The following is a 21,974-nucleotide window of genomic DNA, read 5'->3' on the forward strand; positions in this document are numbered from 1 at the left end:
TGGTCGCTGGAGAGCTGTCACACAGACCGCTCTCCAGCGACCAACGATGCCGGTAACCAGGGTAAACATCGGGTAACTAAGCGCAGGGCCGCGCTTAGTAACCCGATGTTTACCCTGGATACCATGCAAAAAGTAAAAAAAAAAAAACACTAGATACTTACCTACCGCTGTCTGTCCTCCAGCGCTGCGCTCTGCTTCTCTGCTCTCCTCCTGTACTGGCTGTGAGCCGGAAAGCAGAGCGGTGACGTCACAGCCAGTGCAGGAGGAGAGCAGAGCACAGCGTCGGGGACAGACAGCGGTAGGTAAGTATCTAGTGTTTGGTTTTTTTTACTTTTAGCATGGTAACCAGGGTAAACATCGGGTTACTAAGCGCGGCCCTGCGCTTAGTTACCCGATGTTTACCCTGGTTACCAGTGAAGACATCGCTGGATCGGTGTCACACACGCCGATCCAGCGATGTCTCCAGGGAGTCCAGCGACGAAATAAAGTTCTGGACTTTGTTCAGCGACCAACGATCTCCCAGCAGGGGCCTGATCGTTGGTCGCTGTCACACATAATGATTTCATTAACGATATCGTTGCTACATCACAAATAGCAACGATATCGTTAACAATATCGTTATGTGTGAAGGTACCTTAAAATGAAACGTTACACCAGTTGACACGTTTGAAACCTCAGCAAATCTTACTCATTTTTTTGTTTGCGCTTTTTTAATATGTCGCAGAAGATTAGAAAGGTATGTGTCACAGGTTTACAGCGACGGACAGGAGCCAGAAGACTGCAGCATCTGATTTCTTCTACTGCTGCATGGATTAGAAGCAATTCACCTTCTTATTGAGCAGTGTAATTTTCTTTTGGCAGTGCAGGATTAATCTGCTCGGTTCAGAGCTCTTGGAGCTAAGGTTCTCAGCTGTGCACTGTTAGCCACTCCCATCTCCTATATAAACTAAGTCCTGGCTAGCACTCATTGTCAGAGTTAGCTTTTGCTGCATGGCTGGAAGTTGTTGGTGGTTACTGTAGAAAGGCATTTGGTAGGTATCTGTAACTGTTGCTAGGTTTTGAGTGTGTGATAATTCCCTTTCTTCTCTAACTTTGGTTTAATGCCATCCTCCACTTCCCATTGTTTACCTTTGTTGTTGTCTGTATATTTGTATGTTTGTAATTTTTCGTTACCCCTGTTCATATTACCTTGTTAGTCTGGTTGGTGTATTACGGTACACTACTACTTCCCTCTTGCCTGGGTGGAGGAATGGTACCGACTGAGGGCATATTCTGGAGCTAAGGCAAGGTACGTGGCCCCAGCATCTTCACCATCAGAAGTAACCTGGGGAACAGGACTAGCTACGGTGCCCCCTAGCGTTAGGGACAGGGAAGGAGCCCCTAGTCCCCGGATACCCATCAACAGAGTTGTGACAGTATGTTTTTCAAAACTCTATAATGAGTTCATCTCTTCTTTATATAGAAAGCTCAAGTTTGAAAGTTTGGTTTTACAAGGGTAATCAAAGTGTTTTATAAATAAAACTAGTACAAAATATGTAATAAACCAAATAAAAAAATGCCAACCTGTGAAATCCCCTACTACCCTAGTGAGTATGCTTTGGACTTCCCTGCTGGAAATGTATATGTTCCTGTGGAATGAGGTGCACTGGCAGCAACAGATGACTATTGCAGCTAATCTCTGGCCTAAACTATGATGCTAGCTTATAAAGCAAATGATCCATAAGGACTGTGATTGGCTGCAGTGGGGCTAAATTTAGAGGCTGCTTTAGCTGAAACATTTCATCTTCAATGTTATGTTTTTATTCAGTGCCATCAGTACATAGGACCAGTGCTGCCTTCAGGTTTTCGTGGGCCCCAGACGAAACAGTCTCAGTGGGCCCCTTTAACACACACCACAATTTATGATACACAGATATGGCACAGAATTATAGACATAATTCAACGCCAAATATTCCATTTACTTCTTACATTAAATGAGCAATATCTATTGTATATTCTACAATAGCTCAGAAATCAGCCAGTATAGTCCTCCATACAGTATTATGAGCCCATTATATTGCTGCATACAGTATTTTGGGCACCACATAGTGCTCCATACAGAATAATGGATCCCATATAATGCTCCATACAGAATAATGAGCCACACATATTGCTCCATACAGTATGATGGGCCCCATATAATGCTCCATACAAAATGGGCCCCATATAATGTTCCATAGAGTAGATGATGGGCCCCATATAATGTTCCATACAGTAGATGATGGGCCCCATATAATGTTCCATACAGTAGATGATGGGCCCCATATAATGCTAAAAATAGAATGAGCTCCATATAATGTTCAAGTATGTGATGGGTCCCATATATTGCTCCAAACAGAATGGGCCCCCAAAAAAGCTTCATATATAATGGGTCCAATATAATGCTCGATATATAGGGCCCATAAGATGCTCCATATATAATGGGCCCCATATAATGGTCCATATATAAGGGTCCCATATGATGCTCCACATATAATGGGCCCCATATGATACGTCAGTATATGATGGGCCCATATATGATGCTACAGTGTATGATGGTGCCCATATAATGATCCATATATAATGGGCCCCATATGATGGCAGAGGGTATAATGGGCCCCATATAATACTCCATATATAAAAGGGCCCCATATGATGGTCCAGTGTATGATGGGCCCCATATATTGCTCTATATATAATGGGCCCCATATACGATGCTCCAGTGTATGATGGGTCCCATATAATGCTAAATAGTTAATGGACCCCATATAATGTCCCATATATAATTGGCCCCATATATTGCTCCAAACAAAAAAAACAAAACTCAGCTCTCCTCGCAGGCCGCTACTCTGCTCCAGACTCCTCAGCATCTGCATCTTCCAGCTCTCTGCTCTGTGGCTGTTCAAGCAGAGGGAGCACATTATTGGTATTGGGATGGGGATTGGTAAGTATTGAAAGTACAGGGGCCGTGACCAAGAGGGTGGGGGCCACTCATGGGCACCGGCAGAGGCATCGGACCCAAGTGGGCCCCCCACCTGCTCAGGGCCCCGGCACTTGCCTGAGAGCGTGGGTGCTGACGCCAGCTTTGCATAGGACGTACTCATATATAGATCTGTACAGACTGTATATACTAGTCATTTTTGTTTTCCATTTTTGACAACCTTTTCTTAAAGGGACACTGTCACCTGAATTTGGAGGGAACAATCTTCAGCCATGGAGGCGGGGTTTTTGGGTGTTTGATTCACCCTTTCCTTACCCGCTGGCTGCATGCAGGCTGCAATATTGGATTGAAGTTCATTCTCTGTCCTCCGTAGTACATGCCTGCACAAGGCAAGATTGCACTGTGCAGGCATGTATTACGGAGGACAGAGAATGAACTTCAATCCAATATTGCAGCCAGCATGCAGCCAGCGGGTAAGGAAAGGGTGAATCAAACACCCAAAAACCCCGCCTCCATGGCTGAAGATTGTCCCCTCCAAATTCAGGTGACAGTGTCCCTTTAAAACAGAGAAGTGAATAGCACCGCTTTAGTGATATAAATATTTATATGTAGCAAAAGAGCATATATTACATCTAAAGAAAAAGAACTAGGAGTTTGACTTTTTCACTCCTAAACATAAATTGCAGAAAATAATGTAATCCCCCAAAAAATTCAACTTTTAAACTGCCCTCAGTTTAAACTGCAAGCAAGTAATAAAAAACAATAAATGAAACATCTCAGTATACAGCGTTACCGACAAGTGTCCAGAGCATGAATAATGAATTAGCCATCGAAAATATATTCTAAAATCAAAATGGTAAAATACAGAAATACAGGATGGTATCTCAATTTTCTAATATTTAAAGGCCTTTCCCCGTTTTAATATTTATCCCTGTGTTCATTAATTGGCTTCCATTGTGACTATACATCTGAATCAGCAGAGACAGTCTGCTAGCACTCTTCCAGTTCAGGTAGAACATAATAGCTGCAGCCCCTGAAGAAGACCAGAGACAGACATGGGTAGTAGATTGAAAGGGGTATGGTGGGTGAAGTCAAGTTTCTTTTATTATAAGACCAACGTGGCATACTTTTAAAATAAAAATAAGAATTGGCGACCTCTAAGTCATATTGAACCTAGGAGTGAAATATTATTTTTATGTGCAGACAGAAATTTTTATTACAATTCAAGTTTAAGCTTTTACTTGGCCATTCTTTGTTTTTAAAGGGTATCTGGAGTAGGGATAAAAAAGCTGAATTCATTAAATAGAATTAAAGTTTTATCACTAGGACATTATAAGTGCCTACATGACCTATGCTAAGGCACCAGACTCCACCCCCTCCTATGATAAGAAGCTCACTGTCAATAGACACTGTACAGAGAGAGACTGGTGTGGGCGGGGTTAGCTTTCTCAGCTCTGCTGCATTCTACATCTAAGAACTCTGAGTGTGTCACATCTGTTTTACCCAGTAAACTAAGTGATACATCGTTTGATTTGGGGCCTCTTTTCCTTCATTATGCTGCTCTCAGATGAGGTACCAAGAACCTGGAGAGCGATTCCTTTTAAGCCATACCTGAAGAATTGGCTTCTTTCTCACTGTCTGCAAAAATCATAGTTCTCTTGCAGATTTTCTAACATTTTGTTGTATATGATTTCTACCCTAATTAGTAAAGAATTTACTTTAAAATAAAAAAACTTCAGGATTTTGAACAAAAAATAGAGTAGGTGAAGGAAAAGGTAGTGCACATTAGCATTACTGTAGGAAACTAAAGGCTGATGAACTAATCTTTAAAATGAGAAGGTCTCAGATAATCAAGGACAAAAAACCAAACAGTCACTAATCTGCAGTTCTAAAAGAAGTTATACACAATGGCGGTTTTCTCCAAGTACTTTCCAATCAATGCATTTCACAGTGTTTAAATGCTAGTTGAGAACAATAGGTGTCTCACAATCAAAGCTAGCAATTTCTTTGGATTCCACATTATTCATATTATAACATGTTAGCATGCCTCAACTGCCAATGATAACAAATGAGAGAGTAGCTCGTGGCTTGACGTTGATGGTTGAATGAAATATTTTTTGTGATTCTATCCAAAAATCTGCATTTCTGACAACCCATGTACAGCTCCTCAGCCAGAGTGCCAGGCATTTGTGACATCTCTACGTGTGTGAAGAGCTATTGGTCAGTCTACTCAATAATTCATATGCACTAACACCTTTCCGTACATCCAGCCGCTGAGTCAACGTGCTGCTTTTAGAGTCAGTTCAGATTGAAACTAGGCAGAAATATCTAGTTATAGCTTCTATATTGTGTGGGATCCTCTGTTGTATCCTCATGGGATAAAATAATGATGAATGGTAATGACTGAAGACAAAAGCTCTATCAATAAGACATTGTGACAGCTGTCGGTTACCAAACTCTTTTAACGATTTGGGTTTGATATGTGATGGTATTGTTCTCATCCATTCAGCTCATTATTTCATGAAAGAAATATCAAATGTTGGTACAGTAACCCTTTAGTGGAAGAATTTTGGGAGTTTGATTGAAAACCCTCGAAATAATTATTGATAACTAGAAGCTTTTGTTTTTAGCAAATTCTTGTTAATGGTCAAATGAAATAATCAAACACAGATCGAAGATAGTTATGAGTTAGATTGATAGATAGTTTTATATAGCAGCAGATAAGGACTAGACTTATCATAGACTTACCTTCATATGTAATTAGGGAGGCAAACTCTGCAATTGACAGGCATTCTTGATGAGCATGCACCACAAGCTAAATCCCATCAAATTATGGTTTATCACATATAACTCTTGTCATATTATGCCAATAATCCACTTAGTCTCTGACCAGGGCTACAGCTAAAATTTCTGGAATTTGGCAATGCCACCCTTTCGTTGCCACTTGTACTCCTACTTAACTTTTGCAGGGGATTTGCACTAAGAAAACAGGTTTTGATTTGACTGAGGCACAGTTTGCAATACACAACATTGTAGCCATTATGGCCACTTATGAAAAAAAAAGAGAAAAAAAAATTAACTCTTCAAAACCATCTTCTGTATGTAGGTAGTGCACAGTGTTTTTCAATGAATAATCCAAGGAGGAAGACTTTTATACCAGAAGGCAACACAGTGTCAAGTTGTTGGCACAGAGTCACTATGCCTTGACCAATGGCAGTTTCTAAATTAGAACCTATATCTAGACCTCAGTTATATATTAATGAGACTATATTTAGCAGCGTATAGGGCTGCGAATAAAGTCGCATTAATGTAAAGTAATGGGGAAACGCTTTTAATTCGATGAATGAAATATTTATGAAATGTTATAAACTATTTCACAATAAGAGCACTGTATGCTATGTAATATTCTGATGAAATGCTGCCCTTTGGCTCATCACTCCTTTCATATGTGGGCAAAGTAAATCAGACTGCTGGATGCAGTAGGTTTGGGAAATTGTCAGGCTGCAGGAATACATAAAACTAGTCTTGCTTAAACTCCATTTTTCTGCAAGGATCAGCTAGAAGCCGAGAGAACAGATTTATGAAAAGCAGTGGTGCATTAAGCAGCAATCTGCACATTGATGTGTGCTGGAGTGTACAAGACAAACTCTTGGTTGTAAGGATTTCGCTGGTCGCAGTCCTTAGCCTGCTCACCTGTCGTTCACCCATCTGCCTCACTCTGTGACACCGCTGTACTTGCCATGAAGCTAACTAGCCTGAAACTTGCCAGCCTAAATCTAAAACCGTTTCCATTGGTTTTCATTTCATTCCCTACTGTAACTGACGTCAAACCGCTAGACAAGAATTTACCAAATTGCTGCTGTATTTGTGCAATGACCTTTCCAGCATGAATAATGGAATAACCAGTTCCACTTCTCTGGGTCTATGTGATATAAGCCCTGCATTATGTGTAATGGAAGTTATAAACCTGAAGGACACAGGTATGGTGTGATGTCCATGCCGTCCCTCTACAGAGCCACTGGGTAGCTTTATCTCTCAGAATGGAGAAGCATTTTACCCATCTGCACATGATAGACCAGAGTTGATCAAATCTTCCCAAATTTGCTGCAAATCGCACACCTGGGAAACAACAGACATGAGAATATAGTCAAGAATTCTCCACTGACATCTATACCTACAAGAATAAGGCTTTCCAAGATATCCCTCTATAAAGAACTACCCAGCTATATATCAGAGGGGTTGTAAAGTTTGCCCAGGCAGAGGACTTCTCTTGCATTTTTAGGCTCCTCGTGTGAACATCAGGTTCTCAGCTAAGTAATGTCTATTGTGTGTTAATGAATCATTAACCAGGGTTAATTAGGAAAGCATGCTTAGTAAGGTTATCTGTGCTCCTTACCTGCCAGGTTCTGCTGCACTTCGCCTCCAAACAGGCTCCTTACTCCTCAGCTAGCAGTTTCTAGCCCAGCTCCCTTCTCCAGAGGCATCCCCGACCTTTAGCCTGCCAACTGCTGCATGATATCAGAGGTGAATGGTGTAAGCTGCCCACAGCCTGGCTTCTTCATGTCTTGTTCTGGGGGAGAGCAGGAATATACAGCAGCTTCAGCAGTTTGTGCTTCAGAGAAAGTCTCAGCTCACAGAGGATGTGAAAGCAGCAAGTCTGCAGAAACCTCTCCTAGAAATCCCCAGGTTTGGCTTCCAGAAAATAGCTGTCCATCCTTGCAGTGCTGAAAAGGGGGTCCCACCTCTCCTGGCAGCCCCCAGGAAGCAGAGGCTGGAGGTCTGCCCCAGACTCTAAATATAGTAGCCAGTGATGTGCTCTAGCAGGACTGTAAGACTCTCTGATCTCCCTGAGTTAACATCTCCATCCAGATCTCTCCTTGCTGCAGCTCCACTCAGCTGCACTATATTCAAAGGCCCACAGCACTGCCTACTGCTTAACTCATTAACTGCCATTTGTGCTGGGGAGTGTGGAATCAGTGCGTCCGCTTCGTTCTCCGCATATTTCGCACACTACCGTTCCAACAGTAACTGTTTAAACGCTGGCTCCATATAATATGCTCAAAAAACACATACTCTGACGTACATTGCACAACATGTAAAAAAAGAAAACAATCATGAATATGTGATTTTTTACGCATTAGCTCGGTTTATATTTCATTTTTTGCTTGTTTTAGTCTCCAGCTTTGGGCTTGACTAAAAAAAAAAAAATCTTACAAAATTACTGCAGTATCAGATCCATTAAGTTGTTGGCAGATCTTGGTTGTGCAACTGCCTCCAATAGGTTCTGCCGCTGATGGAATTTGGTGCCGAGCTCCAAGTCCTATAACTCCGCGCTTCATATGAGGCACTAACGCAAGAACAAGCTAAGTCCCAATCACCGCAACAGCCAATCCCATTTGTTTTGTTTTCTTAATGTGTCTTAATTTTATATTTTACTTATAAATAACATTTACAGTATGTTTATACATATAGCAAATAATTGCTACTAGACACGGTATCGTTCCAATTGGACATCAGACCTTAACCTGCAAATACATATCGCAAAAAAAGAAAAAATGCAAATATACATATCACAAAATATAAAAAAAAAATTGTATTAAGAGATTTCAGGGTAGTTTCTGTAGTCAATGTAGAATGTAATCACAATCTCTCATAGTGTCACAAGAGACACACAAGGCAAGAGAAGACATAATATCCTGATTGCACTATTGAAACAATAAAAATATGTAAAGCATAGGACATACTATGGAATTTCTAACAAAAATGCTGACTGCAGGTCAACAATGTACCAGATATAATAATTAACCAAGAGAAACCAGATAGACAGCAAAATAACCAAATAGATGCAATGCCAAAGTAGAACCACTACCAACCTAATGCATGCATTTTAATATACAGCGGAGAAATGATGTGTCACAGAGTGGTAATAAAGCCTAAGACATGACCCATTATGTCCTCTACTGCTGGATTAGCAACCTCTGCAATGCATGTTTTGTTAAAAGTCCTATATGGGGGAGGATGATAAAACAGCTGCAAACAGAGTATATACAGGTGCTTCTCACAAAATTAGAATATCATGAAAAAGTTAATTTTAGTTCTTCAATACAACATGTGAAACTCATATATTATATAGAGTCATTACAAACAGAGTGATCTATTTCAAGTGTTTATTTCTGTTAATGTTGATGATTATGGCTGACAGCCAATGAAAACCCAAAAGTCATTATCTCAGCAAATTAGAATACTTTTTAAACACCAGCATGAAAAATGATTTTAAAATATGAAACGTTAGCCTGCTGAAATGTATGTTCAGTAAATGCACTCAATACTTGGTCGGGGCTTCTTTTGCATCAATTAATGCATCAATGCGGCGTGGCATGGAGGCGACCATCATGTGGCACTGCTGAGGTGTTATGGAAGCCCAGGTTACTTTGATAGTAGCCTTCAGCTCGCCTGCATTGTGAGGTCTGGTGTCTCTCATCTTCCTCTTGACAATTCTCCATAGATTCTCTATGTGGTTAAGGCCAGATGAGTTTGCTGGCCAATCAAATTTTTTTTTAATTTTTGTGCTAGAAGCAGTGTGAAAGACTGGTGGAAAGCATGCCAATACACATGAAAGCTTTGATTAAAAATCATGGTTTTTCCACAAAATATTGATTTCTGAACTCTTCCTGATTTAAAACATTACTATTTCTAAATGATTATGAACTTTTTTTCTTTGCATTATTTTTTGTATTATTCTTTGCGTCTGGAGGAGAGAAGGTTTTTCCACCAATATAGAAGAGGATTCTTTACTGTTAGGGCAGTGAGAATCTGGAATTGCTTGCCTGTGGAGGTGGTGATGGCGAACTCAGTCGAGGGGTTCAAGAGAGGCCTGGATGTCTTCCTGGAGCAGAACAATATTGTATCATACAATTAGGTTCTGTGGAAGGACGTAGATCTGGGGATTTGTTATGATGGAATATAGGCTGAACTGGATGGACAAATGTCTTTTTTCGGCCTTACTAACTATGTTACTATGTATTTGAGGTCTGAAAGCACTGTTTTTTTTAAAATTTTGACCATCTTTCTTTGCCAGAAAAAAAAATACAAAATGTATTGCTTGGAATCTCTGAGACATGTTGTTAGGACTGGCGGAACGCACCAAGTACAAGATGAAATGGAACTAGGTGCGTTCGCAGTCCGAGGTCCACCGTGCAGGTAAAAACCCTGCTGCTAGTAAGACGGACTATATGGCGGTACTACAAGTATACACGCACGGGTTTACTACACCCTGCGTGAAGGAAGCGATCCTGTTGCATCACAGGACCGCGGTACCGCACATAGAGTGCGAGCAAGTAGTCAGCGAACTCAACCCCAACTAGGATTGAAGTCCGATTAGACACTTGCTGGCACAACACCGCAACTGGGTGTGTAAGGAAACTAAATAAGAATATAAAGGCACAAGAGTGCGTGCGGTGCCGCACAGACGGACGCCACTAACCACCCAGGCTTGGGTCAGGAAAGCGCAGAGCAAGCGCACGGCGCCATACAGGCGGACACAGCAACTGGTAGCTGTAATGTGTGTTACGTGCTGTTGGATAAGTCGGGCGCTAGATAGCAAACATACACCTTCCGCGAACAGACATTCAATAGGGAGGGTTATTTAAAGAGCGACTTTCACTCACAACACACACACATATTTACAAGACAATACTAGCGCATGGCCGTGCGGTCATGCGCAGTTTATATAGCTGCAGCTCAGGAAACAGCTACAGAAGTTTTGCCCTTTCAGGACCTGCCAAAAGGACCAATGGGATGTGCTGCAGTACCTGAGCATGTGACCAACAGGAGATCTTGCCCTGGGCATGCTCAGTGTGTGCAAATAAGGACTTAGATCCAGAAACGTCCACTCGCCGCTGCCCAGCACTGGCTTCAATGGCAGAAGCAGGAAAAGCAGCAATAACTCTTCGCACAGAGTCAGACTGAGCGAGACGCTGGGATCGACATCCCTGCTGAGCAGACTCCACTGCAGCTGGAGGAGAATGGGAGACCGCAGCGGAGACGGATCGAGATTCCCCCTGTGCAGCAGAGGAAACTCGACTCCTAACATTACCCCCCCTCCTAGGGCCCCCCCCTCCTTGGGCCTCGCTACGTTCGAAGGCAGCAATGAGCTGCGGGGCCCGAATGTGCTCAACAGGCTCCCAGGACCTGTCTTCGGGGCCATAACCCTTCCAGTCTACCAAATAAAAATTTTTCCCACGTACCACCTTGCACCCCAAAATAGCGTTCACCTCATAATCGTCCGTAGACGAACCCGATGTCCCAGCAGATGACTCGGAGAACTGGGACATATGCACGGGTTTCAAGAGGGACACATGAAAGGTGTCGGTGATACCCAGGCGTGGCGGAAGGGCCAAACGATAGACCACAGGATTAACCTGCTCGAGGACCTTGAATGGGCCCAAGTAGCGAGGAGCAAATTTAGTGGACTCAACTCGCAGCCTGATGTTACGGGCGGAGAGCCACACCAAGTCGCCAGGAGCAAAGGTAGGAGCGGGGCGCCGATGAGCATCGGCGGAGGACCTCATTCTCTCCTTAGAGGCCCGAATGGCATCCTGAGTGCGGTCCCAAATATCCCGTGCCTCCACAGCCCAGTCTGCTACCCTGGAGTCGGCGGAAGACACGGGCATAGGCACAGGTATCCGTGGATGCTGACCATAGTTGAGGAGGAATGGGGTTTGTCCAGTGGAGTCGGCTACGGCATTGTTCAGTGCAAACTCTGCCCATGATAGCAAGGATGCCCAGTCATCCTGCCTGGCTGAAACAAAATGTCGCAGGTATATGACCAAGGTCTGGTTGGCCCTCTCTACCAACCCATTCGTCTCGGGATGATATGCGGAAGAGAGATTTAACTCAATGCTGAGAAGACGACAAAGCTCTCTCCAGAACTGAGACGCAAACTGGGGACCCCGGTCACTGACAATTTTGTCTGGCATGCCGTGTAGGCGGAAGATGTGTCTTATGAACAACGCTGCCAAGGCCCGTGCAGAAGGTAACCGTGGGAGCGACACCAAATGCACCATTTTTGAGAAATGATCGGAAATAACCCAAATGACGGTACAGCCGCGAGACTTGGGCAAACTCACTACAAAGTCCATCCCGACCATCTCCCAGGGCCTGTCTGCCACCGGCAGGGGATAGAGTAACCCAGATGGCCGTTGTCGAGGAGACTTATTTTTGGCGCATGAGACACACTCCAGAACGTAATCTCTGACATCTCAGACCATATGCGGCCACCAGTACGTCCTCGCCAGTAGCTCAGATGTCCTCTTTGTCCCAAAGTGTCCACCCACCCTGGACGAATGAGCCCAAGAGAGAACCTCCGGTCGCAAATTAATGGGCACAAAAGTCTTGCCCAGAGGCACAGACTCTAGCGAAACCGGCGCTACGGTTCTCAGGCTCTCGGAAGGGACAATAAGCCGAGGCTCCTCTTCCTCCTCGTCAGTTGACATAAGGGAGCGAGAGAGAGCGTCAGCACGGATATTCTTCTCCCCGGCGAGATAATGAAGGGAAAAGTGGAACCGGGAGAAGAACAGGGACCATCTGGCTTGGCGAGAATTTAGCCGCTGGGCTGTCTGCAAATAGACCAAATTTTTGTGGTCCGTGTAAACTTGGAAGGGAAACCGCGCACCTTCCAGAAGGTGTCTCCACTCCGAAAAGGCCAACTTCATTGCTAGCAACTCCCTGTCCCCGATGGAGTAGTTTCTCTCCGCTGGCGTGAAGGTCTTAGAGAAGAAGAAGCATGGATGCTTCCGACCTTGAGCATCCTTTTGATATAGGACTGCTCCAGCACCAACGAACGAGGCATCCACCTCCATTAGAAATGGCTTATCCACATCGGGACGATGTAAGATGGGAGCGCTAGCAAAGTGGGACTTAATAGAAGTGAAGGCCTTGGAGACCTCTTCCGACCACAATTTGGGATTCGCTCCCTTCTTGGTGAGGGCTACCAAGGGAGCTACCAGAGTTGAGAAGTGGGGAATGAACTGGCGGTAATAGTTTATGAACCCCATAAAGCGCTGCACCGCTTTAAGAGAATGGGGCTCTTGCCAGTCCATCACAGCCTGTAGTTTGGCAGGATCCATAGCCAATCCCTGGGCGGAGATGATATAGCCCAGGAAAGGTAAAGACTCCTGCTCAAACATACACTTCTCCAACTTTGCATAAAAAGAGTTTGCCCGTAGGAGGTCGAAGACTCTGCCAACATCTCTCCGGTGGGAGTCAATATCTGGAGAAAAGATGAGAATATCATTCAGATAGACTACAACTGAGGTGGAAAGCATATCCCGGAAGATGTCGTTGACAAAGTCTTGGAAAACGGCTGGGGCATTACAGAGCCCGAAGGGCATCACCAGATACTCATAGTGCCCATCTCTGGTGTTAAACGCCGTTTTCCATTCGTCCCCCTCACGGATGCGAATCAGGTTGTAAGCACCCCGCAGATCTAGTTTAGTAAACACCCTTGCTCCCCGAAGCCTATCGAAAAGCTCAGATATCAAGGGCAAAGGATACTTGTTCTTAACGGTGATAGCGTTAAGACCCCTGTAGTCTATGCATGGACGTAGTTCCCCATTCTTCTTCTGCACGAAAAAGAACCCTGCTCCAGCAGGTGACACCGACTTCCTGATGAACCCTCTTGCCAGATTCTCTTGAATGTACTGAGACATTGCCTCCGTCTCCGGGAGAGATAATGGATAGACTCGACCCCGGGGAGGCTCAGCACCAGGCAAGAGATCAATAGGACAGTCATAGGGGCGATGGGGCGGAAGGGTCTCCGCCGCCTTTTTGGAGAACACGTCTGCATAAGACCAATATTGCTTGGGGAGAGAGGATAGATCTGCGGGTACCTCTGTAGTAGCAACCTGAACGCACTCTCGGTGACACCTACCCCCACAAGATTCACCCCATCCCAGAATTCTGCCTGAGGACCACTCGATGTGAGGAGAGTGGTACCGTAGCCAAGGTATCCCCAACAGGACCTCATCAATTCCCTCAGGAATGATGAGCAGAGATATAATCTCCTTATGGGATGGCGACACGGACAGGGTAAAAGGGATGGTCTGATGTGTTATCTGTGAGGGCAGTGCCGACCCATTCACCACTCGTACCATTATTGGTTGAGGTAGCATAACCAGGGGTATTGCGTGACGTTGGGCGAAGGCAGAAGACATAAAATTGCCCTCCGCCCCAGAATCCACGCAGAGCTCTACCGAGTGGGAGGATGAGCCTAATGTTATTGTCCCCTTAAAGGACAATTTGGAGGCAAACGTCGCCGTGTCTAGTGTACCTCCACCTACTACCACTAGACGCTGACGTTTCCTCGACTGCTGGGAACATCTGGTGGCAAGATGTCCTGACTGCTGGCACACATGACAAACCTGGAGTGCACGAGCGGCCCGGGACTTAGATCCTGCTCGTGACACTACCATAGGCTCATGGGACTCAGGGGCCTGGACTGGAGATTCCAAAGGTTTGGCGAAGGTGGGAGCCAGCCGAAACCTCTGCCTACACTGGGCTCGCTCTAACCTCCGCTCATGAAAACGGAGGTCAATACAAGTGGATACTGTTATTAATTCCTCCAGTGTGGCGGGAATCTCCCTAGTGGCCAGGGCATCCTTAACGTGGTCAGCCAGCCCCCTCCAAAATATAGGAATGAGGGCTTTATCCGACCACTTCAGCTCAGATGCTAGGGTTCGGAAGTGTACGGCAAAATGGCTGACCAAGGACGAGCCCTGAGTCAATGCCAACAGTTGGAGCGCCGTATCATGGGTGACACGAGGTCCTAAAAAGACCTGTTTCAGAGTGCTCAGGAATAATGGAGCACTCTGCACCACATGATCGCCACGCTCCCACAGCGGCGTAGCCCACTGCAACGCCCTTTCCGACAGGAGAGACACGATAAACCCCACCTTTGCCCGCTCTGTAGGGAAACGAGAGGCCAGAAGCTCGAGATGTATAGAGCACTGACTCACGAAACCCCTACAACACTTACTGTCACCAGAAAATTTCTCTGGTAGCGGGAGGCGAGATAGAGTCGGAACAGGGGTGGCAGTGGACAAGGTAGCTGCAGCCACGCTAGCAGCCTGAACAGCGACAGCAGTGACATCCACAGCTGAGGTTGAACGCTCTAGAGCCGCCAACCTTCCCTCCAGCTGCTGGATGTACTGCTGTAAACACTGATCGTCCGCCATTTACTAGCCAGACCTTGACACTAGTATTATGTTAGGACTGGCGGAACGCACCAAGTACAAGATGAAATGGAACTAGGTGCGTTCGCAGTCCGAGGTCCACCGTGCAGGTAAAAACCCTGCTGCTAGTAAGACGGACTATATGGCGGTACTACAAGTATACAGGCACGGGTTAACTACACCCTGCGTGAAGGAAGCTATCCTGTTGCGTCACAGGACCGCGGTACCGCACATAGAGTGCGAGCAAGTAGTCAGCGAACTCAACTCCAACTAGGATTGAAGTCCGATTAGACACTTGCTGGCACAACACCGCAACTGGGTGTGTAAGGAAACTAAATAAGAATATAAAGGCACAAGAGTGCGTGCGGTGCCGCACAGACGGACGCCACTAACCACCCAGGCTTGGGTCAGGAAAGCGCAGAGCAAGCGCACGGCGCCGTACAGGCGGACACAGCAACTGGTAGCTGTAATGTGTGTTACGTGCTGTTGGATAAGTCGGGCGCTAGATAGCAAACATACACCTTCCGCGAACAGACATTCAATAGGGAGGGTAATTTAAAGAGCGACTTTCACTCACAACACACACACATATTTACAAGACAATACTAGCGCATGGCCGTGCGGTCATGCGCAGTTTATATAGCTGCAGCACAGGAAACAGCTACAGAAGTTTTGCTCTTTCAGGACCTGCCAAAAGGAACAATGGGATGTGCTGCAGTACCTGAGCATGTGACCCTCGATCTCCAACAGGAGATCTTGCCCTGGGCATGCTCAGTGTGTGCAAATAAGGACTTAGATCCAGAAACATCCACTCGCCGCTGCCCAGCACTGGCTTCAATGGCAGAAGCAGGAAAAGCAGCAGTAACTCTTCGCACAGAGTCAGACTGAGCGAGACGCTGGGATCGACGTCCCTGCTGAGCAGACTCCACTGCGGCTGGAGGAGAATGGGAGACCGCAGGGGAGACGGATCGAGATTCCCCCTGTGCAGCAGAGGAAACTCGACTCCTAACACATGTTGTCAGAAGTTTATAGACTAAAACAACAATTTACATTTTACTCAAAAATATACCTAGAAAGAGTAATATCAGAAAAAACTGAACATTTTGCAGTGGTCTCTTAATTTTTTGCCAGAGCTGTATACATACCCTATGTGTCAATACAGTGCAATGAATGAATACATAAATTCCCCTATTGCTATATATGTTAAAGGCATGAGATACTTATAGCACCACTCCAGCTTTTTCATTTATTATATTAGTAATATCCTTACCATCCACTGTCTTCTGCATTTATTTGCGCTACTCTGGCCACCATCTTGCGACCGCAGCTCTAAGGCTACTTTCACACTAGCCTCGGCGTCGGCTAGTGTGAAAGTAGCCTTCACTGACAGGGAGTCAGAGGTAACAGTCACAAGCTCTGAATCTAAGTCTATGAGAACATTCTTCTGGTCTTGTTGTGGTTCTTAGAAACTTACATTGAGAAGTGAGGGCAGCACGGTGGCGCAGTGGTTAGCACTGCTGTCTTGCAGCGCTGGAGTCCTGGGTTCTAATCCCACCCTGGACAACATCTGCAAAGAGTTTGTATGTTCTCTCCATGTTTGAGTGGGTTTCCTCCCACATTCCAAATACATACTGATAGGGAATTTAGATTGCAAGACCCATCGGGGACAGCGATGATAATGTGTGCAAACTGTAAAGTGCTGCGGAATATATTAGCACTATGTAAAAATAAAGATTATTTAAGTGACCACTGGTTCAACCAGCAAACAATGGAGTAATCCGGCAGGTCGCAAACTGCTGGAGACCAACTGGAGTGGTACAGATGAAGATGGTGGCTGGTAGGTATATTACTAGGGGCAGGGAACTTATAATATAATAGTGATACCAATCCAGCATTGAAATAAAAAAAAGTTGTTTAAGTGGTGCTTTTAACATTGAATCATGACATCCACCTTAGATGCATGGCACTGTAGGAGGTGCGTTCCTGTAAACCGCCGTACATGGCAAAGCTGACAGCTGCGAGCTGCAACCCCCAGCTGTCAGCTTTATCATGGCTGGTTATCAAGAATAGAAGGGTCCACATGCTGTTTTTTTATTATTTTAATAATTTTTGACAACCAGCCTAGCCAAATCAGACATTTGTAGTCCGGTATTCCAAGGCTCCTAAGGGGCCAGGGATATTGGGCTCCCCAACCTAAAAATAGCTCGCAGCTGCCCCAGAAAAGGTGCATCTATTAGATGAGATCACCTCAGTTCATTGTCCCGGCTCACAGTGAAGTGTGGAAACAGCCTCATCCTGCACAGTCCATGTTGTATGCTCTATCTGAAACTCAACCTCTCCAAAACTTAAGTTTTTCTGCTCCCGCCATCTACCAACCTCCCTAAATCTGACATTTCCTTCTCCGTGGGTGGCACCATAATAACACCCCCGGCAGCAGGCGTGCTGTCTGGGTGTTTTGTTTGACTCCGATCTCTCCTTCACATCCCATATACAATCTCTTGCCCGGTCTTGCCGCTTACACCTAAAGAACATTTCTAGAATTTGCCCTTTTCTCACCATGGAAACAACAAAAACCCTCACTGTCACCATGATCCACTCCCGCCTGGACTACTGCAATGCTCTATTATTTGGCCTCCCCCTTACTCAATTTGACCCTCTCCAGTCTATCCTTAATGCAGCAGCCAGGGTTGTCCATCTAGCTAATCGGTATTAAGACGTGTCCGCTCTTCGCCAGTCATTACACTGGCTGCCCATTCATTATAGAATCCAATTCAAAGTACTTGTTCTCACCCACAAAGCTCTCCACAGTGCGGCACCCCCTTACATCTCCTCCCTCATTTTTGTCTATCGGCCTAACCGACCACTGCGCTCTGCAAATGACTTTTGACTAACCTCTGCACTAATCCAGACCTCCCACTCCTGACTTCAAGACTTCTCCCGTGCTGCACCAATCCTCTGGAATGCTCTACCCCAAGATATTAGGACAATCCACAATTTGCATAGTTTTAGGAGCTCCCTAAAAACACATTTGTTCAGAGCGGGCTATCACGTTCCCAAATCAAAATCATTTTAGGTTTGTGTGTGTGTAGCCCATTCACTACTTCCATTTTTCTCCCATCCCTCGCAGATTGCTGGACCATCATTGTAAATACATCATTGTAAATACATACCTGTACTTTGTATCTCCCCCACCTCATTGTAGATTGTAAGCTCTCACGAGCAGGGTCATCTTATTTTGCTTTAATTATTATATTGTTATATTGTATGATGTAAAGTGCTGCAGATTATGTTGGCGCTATATAAATAAAAAAATATTATTATTATTATTATTATTGTTAACGTTGTTAGGTGAGAGGAGGAGGAACCAGCAAAACATACAGTGAAGGATCGGTCAGAGAGATAGGAGGAGAACCAGGAGAGAATGGTGTCCTTGAGGCCGATGGAGCGGAGCATATTGAGGAGGAGCTGATGATCCACAGTATCGAGTGTAAAGAACGGAAGCCAGATTGAAGAGGGTCGAGAAGAGAGTTATCTGAGAGATAGCGGGTAAGACGGGAGTGGACCATGCGTTCGAGGAGTTTAGAGATGAAGGGAAGATTAGAGACAGGTCTATAATTAGCGGCACAGTTTTGGTCGAGGGATGGTTTTTTAAGTAATGGATGTATGATGGCATGCTTAAATGAGGATGGAAAAATACCGGAAGTGAGAGCAAGGTTGAATATTTTTGTTAGGTGAGAGGTGAGAGCCGGGGAAAGGGACTGGAGGAGGTGTGACGGAATGGGGTCACTGGTGCAAGTGGTTGGGCGAGAAGATGCAAGGAGCCTGATTACTTCTTCTTCTGTAACTGGTTCAAAGTCAGAGAGCGAACTAGATGCAGTGGGGGAGGCAGGACAGTGCATGGTATGAAGAGATTGGGAGATGATTTCCTGTTGAATGTGGTCAATTTTTTCTTTGAAGTAATTGGCCAGATCGTCAGCATGGAGATCTGTGGTTGGGGCCTGCTCTCTTGAGTTGAGTGGAAAGTGTCAAAGAGATGTTTAGGGTTATTTGACAGTGAGGTGATCAGGGTGTTGAAATAGGTTTGTTTGGAGAGGTGAAGGGCAGAGTTGTATGTTTTTAGCATGAACTTATAATGGATGAAATCTTTGGGTAGATTAGATTTTCTCCACAGACGTTCGGCGTACCTGGAGCACCGCTGCAGGAAACGTGTCTGCAGCATGTGCCACGGTTGTCGCCGTCTGTGCTGAGTTGTTTTATGTATAGGAGGAGCAGTTTTAGCCAGGGCACTTTGCAGGGTTTCATTATAATACTTCAGAGCAGAATCAGGACATGAGATGGAGGAGATTGGGGCCAATGAGGATTGCAAGTTCTTCATAAGTTTCTGGGTGTTAATGGCCTGTATGTTTCTATAAGTGTGGAAAGTGGGGGTGACCTGAGCGGGATGGCAGTTCTTGATAGAGAATGAAAGAAGGTTGTGGTCAGAGAGTGGGAGAGGGGAGTTTGTGAAATCGTCCACTGAGCAAAGCCGGGAGAAGACCAAGTCAAGGGAGTTTCCATCTTCATGTATTGGAGAGTTAGTATGCTGTGAGTGGCCGAAAGAGGAGGTTAAAGATAAAAGGTGGGAAGCAGATGGGGAGAGGGGAGAAGCAATGGGGATGTTGAAATCACCCATGATAAGGGTGGGGGTGTCACAGGAGAGAAAGTGTGGAAGCCAGGTGGCAAAGTGATCCAGGAACTCATGAGAGGGGCCGGGAGGACGATACCCCACCGCCACTTGCATGGAGAAGGGGACGTAGAGTCTGACAGCATGGACCTCAAAGGAAGGGAATACAAGTTAGGGTACTTAGGGGATAATTTGGAAGGTACATTTGGGTGATAGGAGCAGACCAACGCCTCCACCTGCTCTGTTGTCTGATCTTGGGGTATGAGAAAAGTGTAGTCCACCATATGAAAGAGCAGCAGCAGTGGTGGTGTCTGACTGCTGGATCCAGGTTTCAGTAAGAGCCAGGAGATTAAGACAGTTAGAAAGGAAGAAGTCATGAATGAAGGAGAGTTTATTACACACAGAGCGAGAATTCCAAAAGGCACAATTGAAGGATACAGAAGGCATGCATGGAATATTAATAAGGTTAGAGGGGTTTCCGTGTGTAGCAGTTGGGAGGTGTGACTGGCTATAACTTGGGGGGCCGGGGTTGGGAGAGATGTCTCCAGCGACTAGCAGAAGGAGGATAGAAAGAGTGAGCAGATGGTTAAGTGATTTGTGAGAACGTCTCTTGTGTTGGATGGTGGGACTGAATGGATCAGCACTGTTAAGCAATGTGAACAGAGCATGAGTGCTATACATAGGAGAGGAGAGGACAGAAGGGGCCGATATGGATGGATTGTAAAGAGTTTATGCAAGGGCGGTGAATGTGAGTGAAAGCAGCAGCCAGGATATAGATTATACAAATACATATGGTGAGTATTTGTTCTGTTTCAAATGAATAGTGAATATATTTAGTTTTTCTTACCTGTCTCCTGTCCTGTCTAACTGCCATGTTATAACTGCTGAAGTACTTAGAAAAAAGTACTTTGAATAAATGTACACGAATAATAATGCACGAATGCATCCCCAAAGTATGTCTACATTTATAGAAGGCTAGCTCTTAGATCTCACTTTTTTTTTTCCCCTCTCGTTACCAATCAATCTAACTCAGTTGAGACAGCAGGACACAATAAATGTAGTGATCAGATGAACAAATGTCCAGGTCTACATGGATCATAAACCGCTTTGAAACAGTTATGTGATCTCTCTGCATAAGGACAAGCTGAAGTGAGTTAAATATCTATAAACAAAAACTATTGCATAATAAGATGGCTAACATATATAGATATATGCAGGATTCAATGCCGAAGATAGAGTGACTCAGATACCATTCAGGCTGCTTGCTGTCAGGGGGTGGAGCAATAGACAAGCAGGATATTTCAGGATATATATACAGTATATATATATATATATACATATATATATACACTGTATATATATATATATATATATATATATATATACACACTGTAGACTGTAATATAGCGGGGCTGGTGCAGTGTGACAGATAGGCACGGACAAAAGGAAAGTTCACAGCAAACGTAATATCCAAAACAACTCACACAGTGCACAGCACACAGTATCTTCTGGATAGCAGCCGGGGCCTCACAACAGTTCGTACTTGACACCGGTTGCCGAGGGTGACTCCACCACCGTATCATGCTGCGGGGTGCCAGGCATTCGCTGCTCTTGGCTCTGTGTTAGCTCACACTGGCTGGATGTTGCAGAGCCACCTGCTCTGCTACTTGCAAACAAACAGTGACGCACCCAAACTCTATACTGCAGGGTTTTAACTGGAATCTGTGGCTATGGGCCACCTGCAAGACCCGGCATGGAGAAAGCGGACCGCACCACTACCATCCTGTAGTCTGCTTCAAAAATAATAGCCCTTACGGGGTTTTCCTGAACACTGCCTTTGTCAAATAGCTTGACTTGGTCCACACCTACTTTTACTTTGCCTTGTGAATTACTAAATACAAGGCACTCCAGCAGATCTAAAAGTTCCTGGAGAATATACACACGTGGTCAAAATTGTTGATACCCCTCGTTTAATGACAGAAAAACCTATAATGGTCACAGAAATAACTTGAATCTGACAAACGTAATAATAAATAAAAGATCTATGAAAATCAACAAATGAAAGTCAGACATTGCTTTTCAACCACGCTTCCATAGAATAAAAAAAAAAATAAAACTCATA

General features: G+C 44.8%; 1 protein-coding gene across 1 annotated transcript in view; it reads right to left on the reverse strand.

Moving 5' to 3' along the window:
- Positions 1-8,063, reverse strand: part of WSCD2 (WSC domain containing 2) — a 762,862-nt gene extending 754,799 nt beyond the window's left edge. The window contains exon 1 of the mRNA XM_069754742.1: positions 7,356-8,063. The gene's annotated coding sequence lies outside the window, so the exon portion shown is untranslated. The remainder of the gene's footprint in view (positions 1-7,355) is intronic.
- Between the last annotated feature and the right edge of the window lie 13,911 nt (positions 8,064-21,974).

Source organism: Ranitomeya imitator, chromosome 1 (genome assembly GCF_032444005.1).
Source record: "Ranitomeya imitator isolate aRanImi1 chromosome 1, aRanImi1.pri, whole genome shotgun sequence".
NCBI classification, from domain to species: domain Eukaryota; kingdom Metazoa; phylum Chordata; class Amphibia; order Anura; family Dendrobatidae; genus Ranitomeya; species Ranitomeya imitator.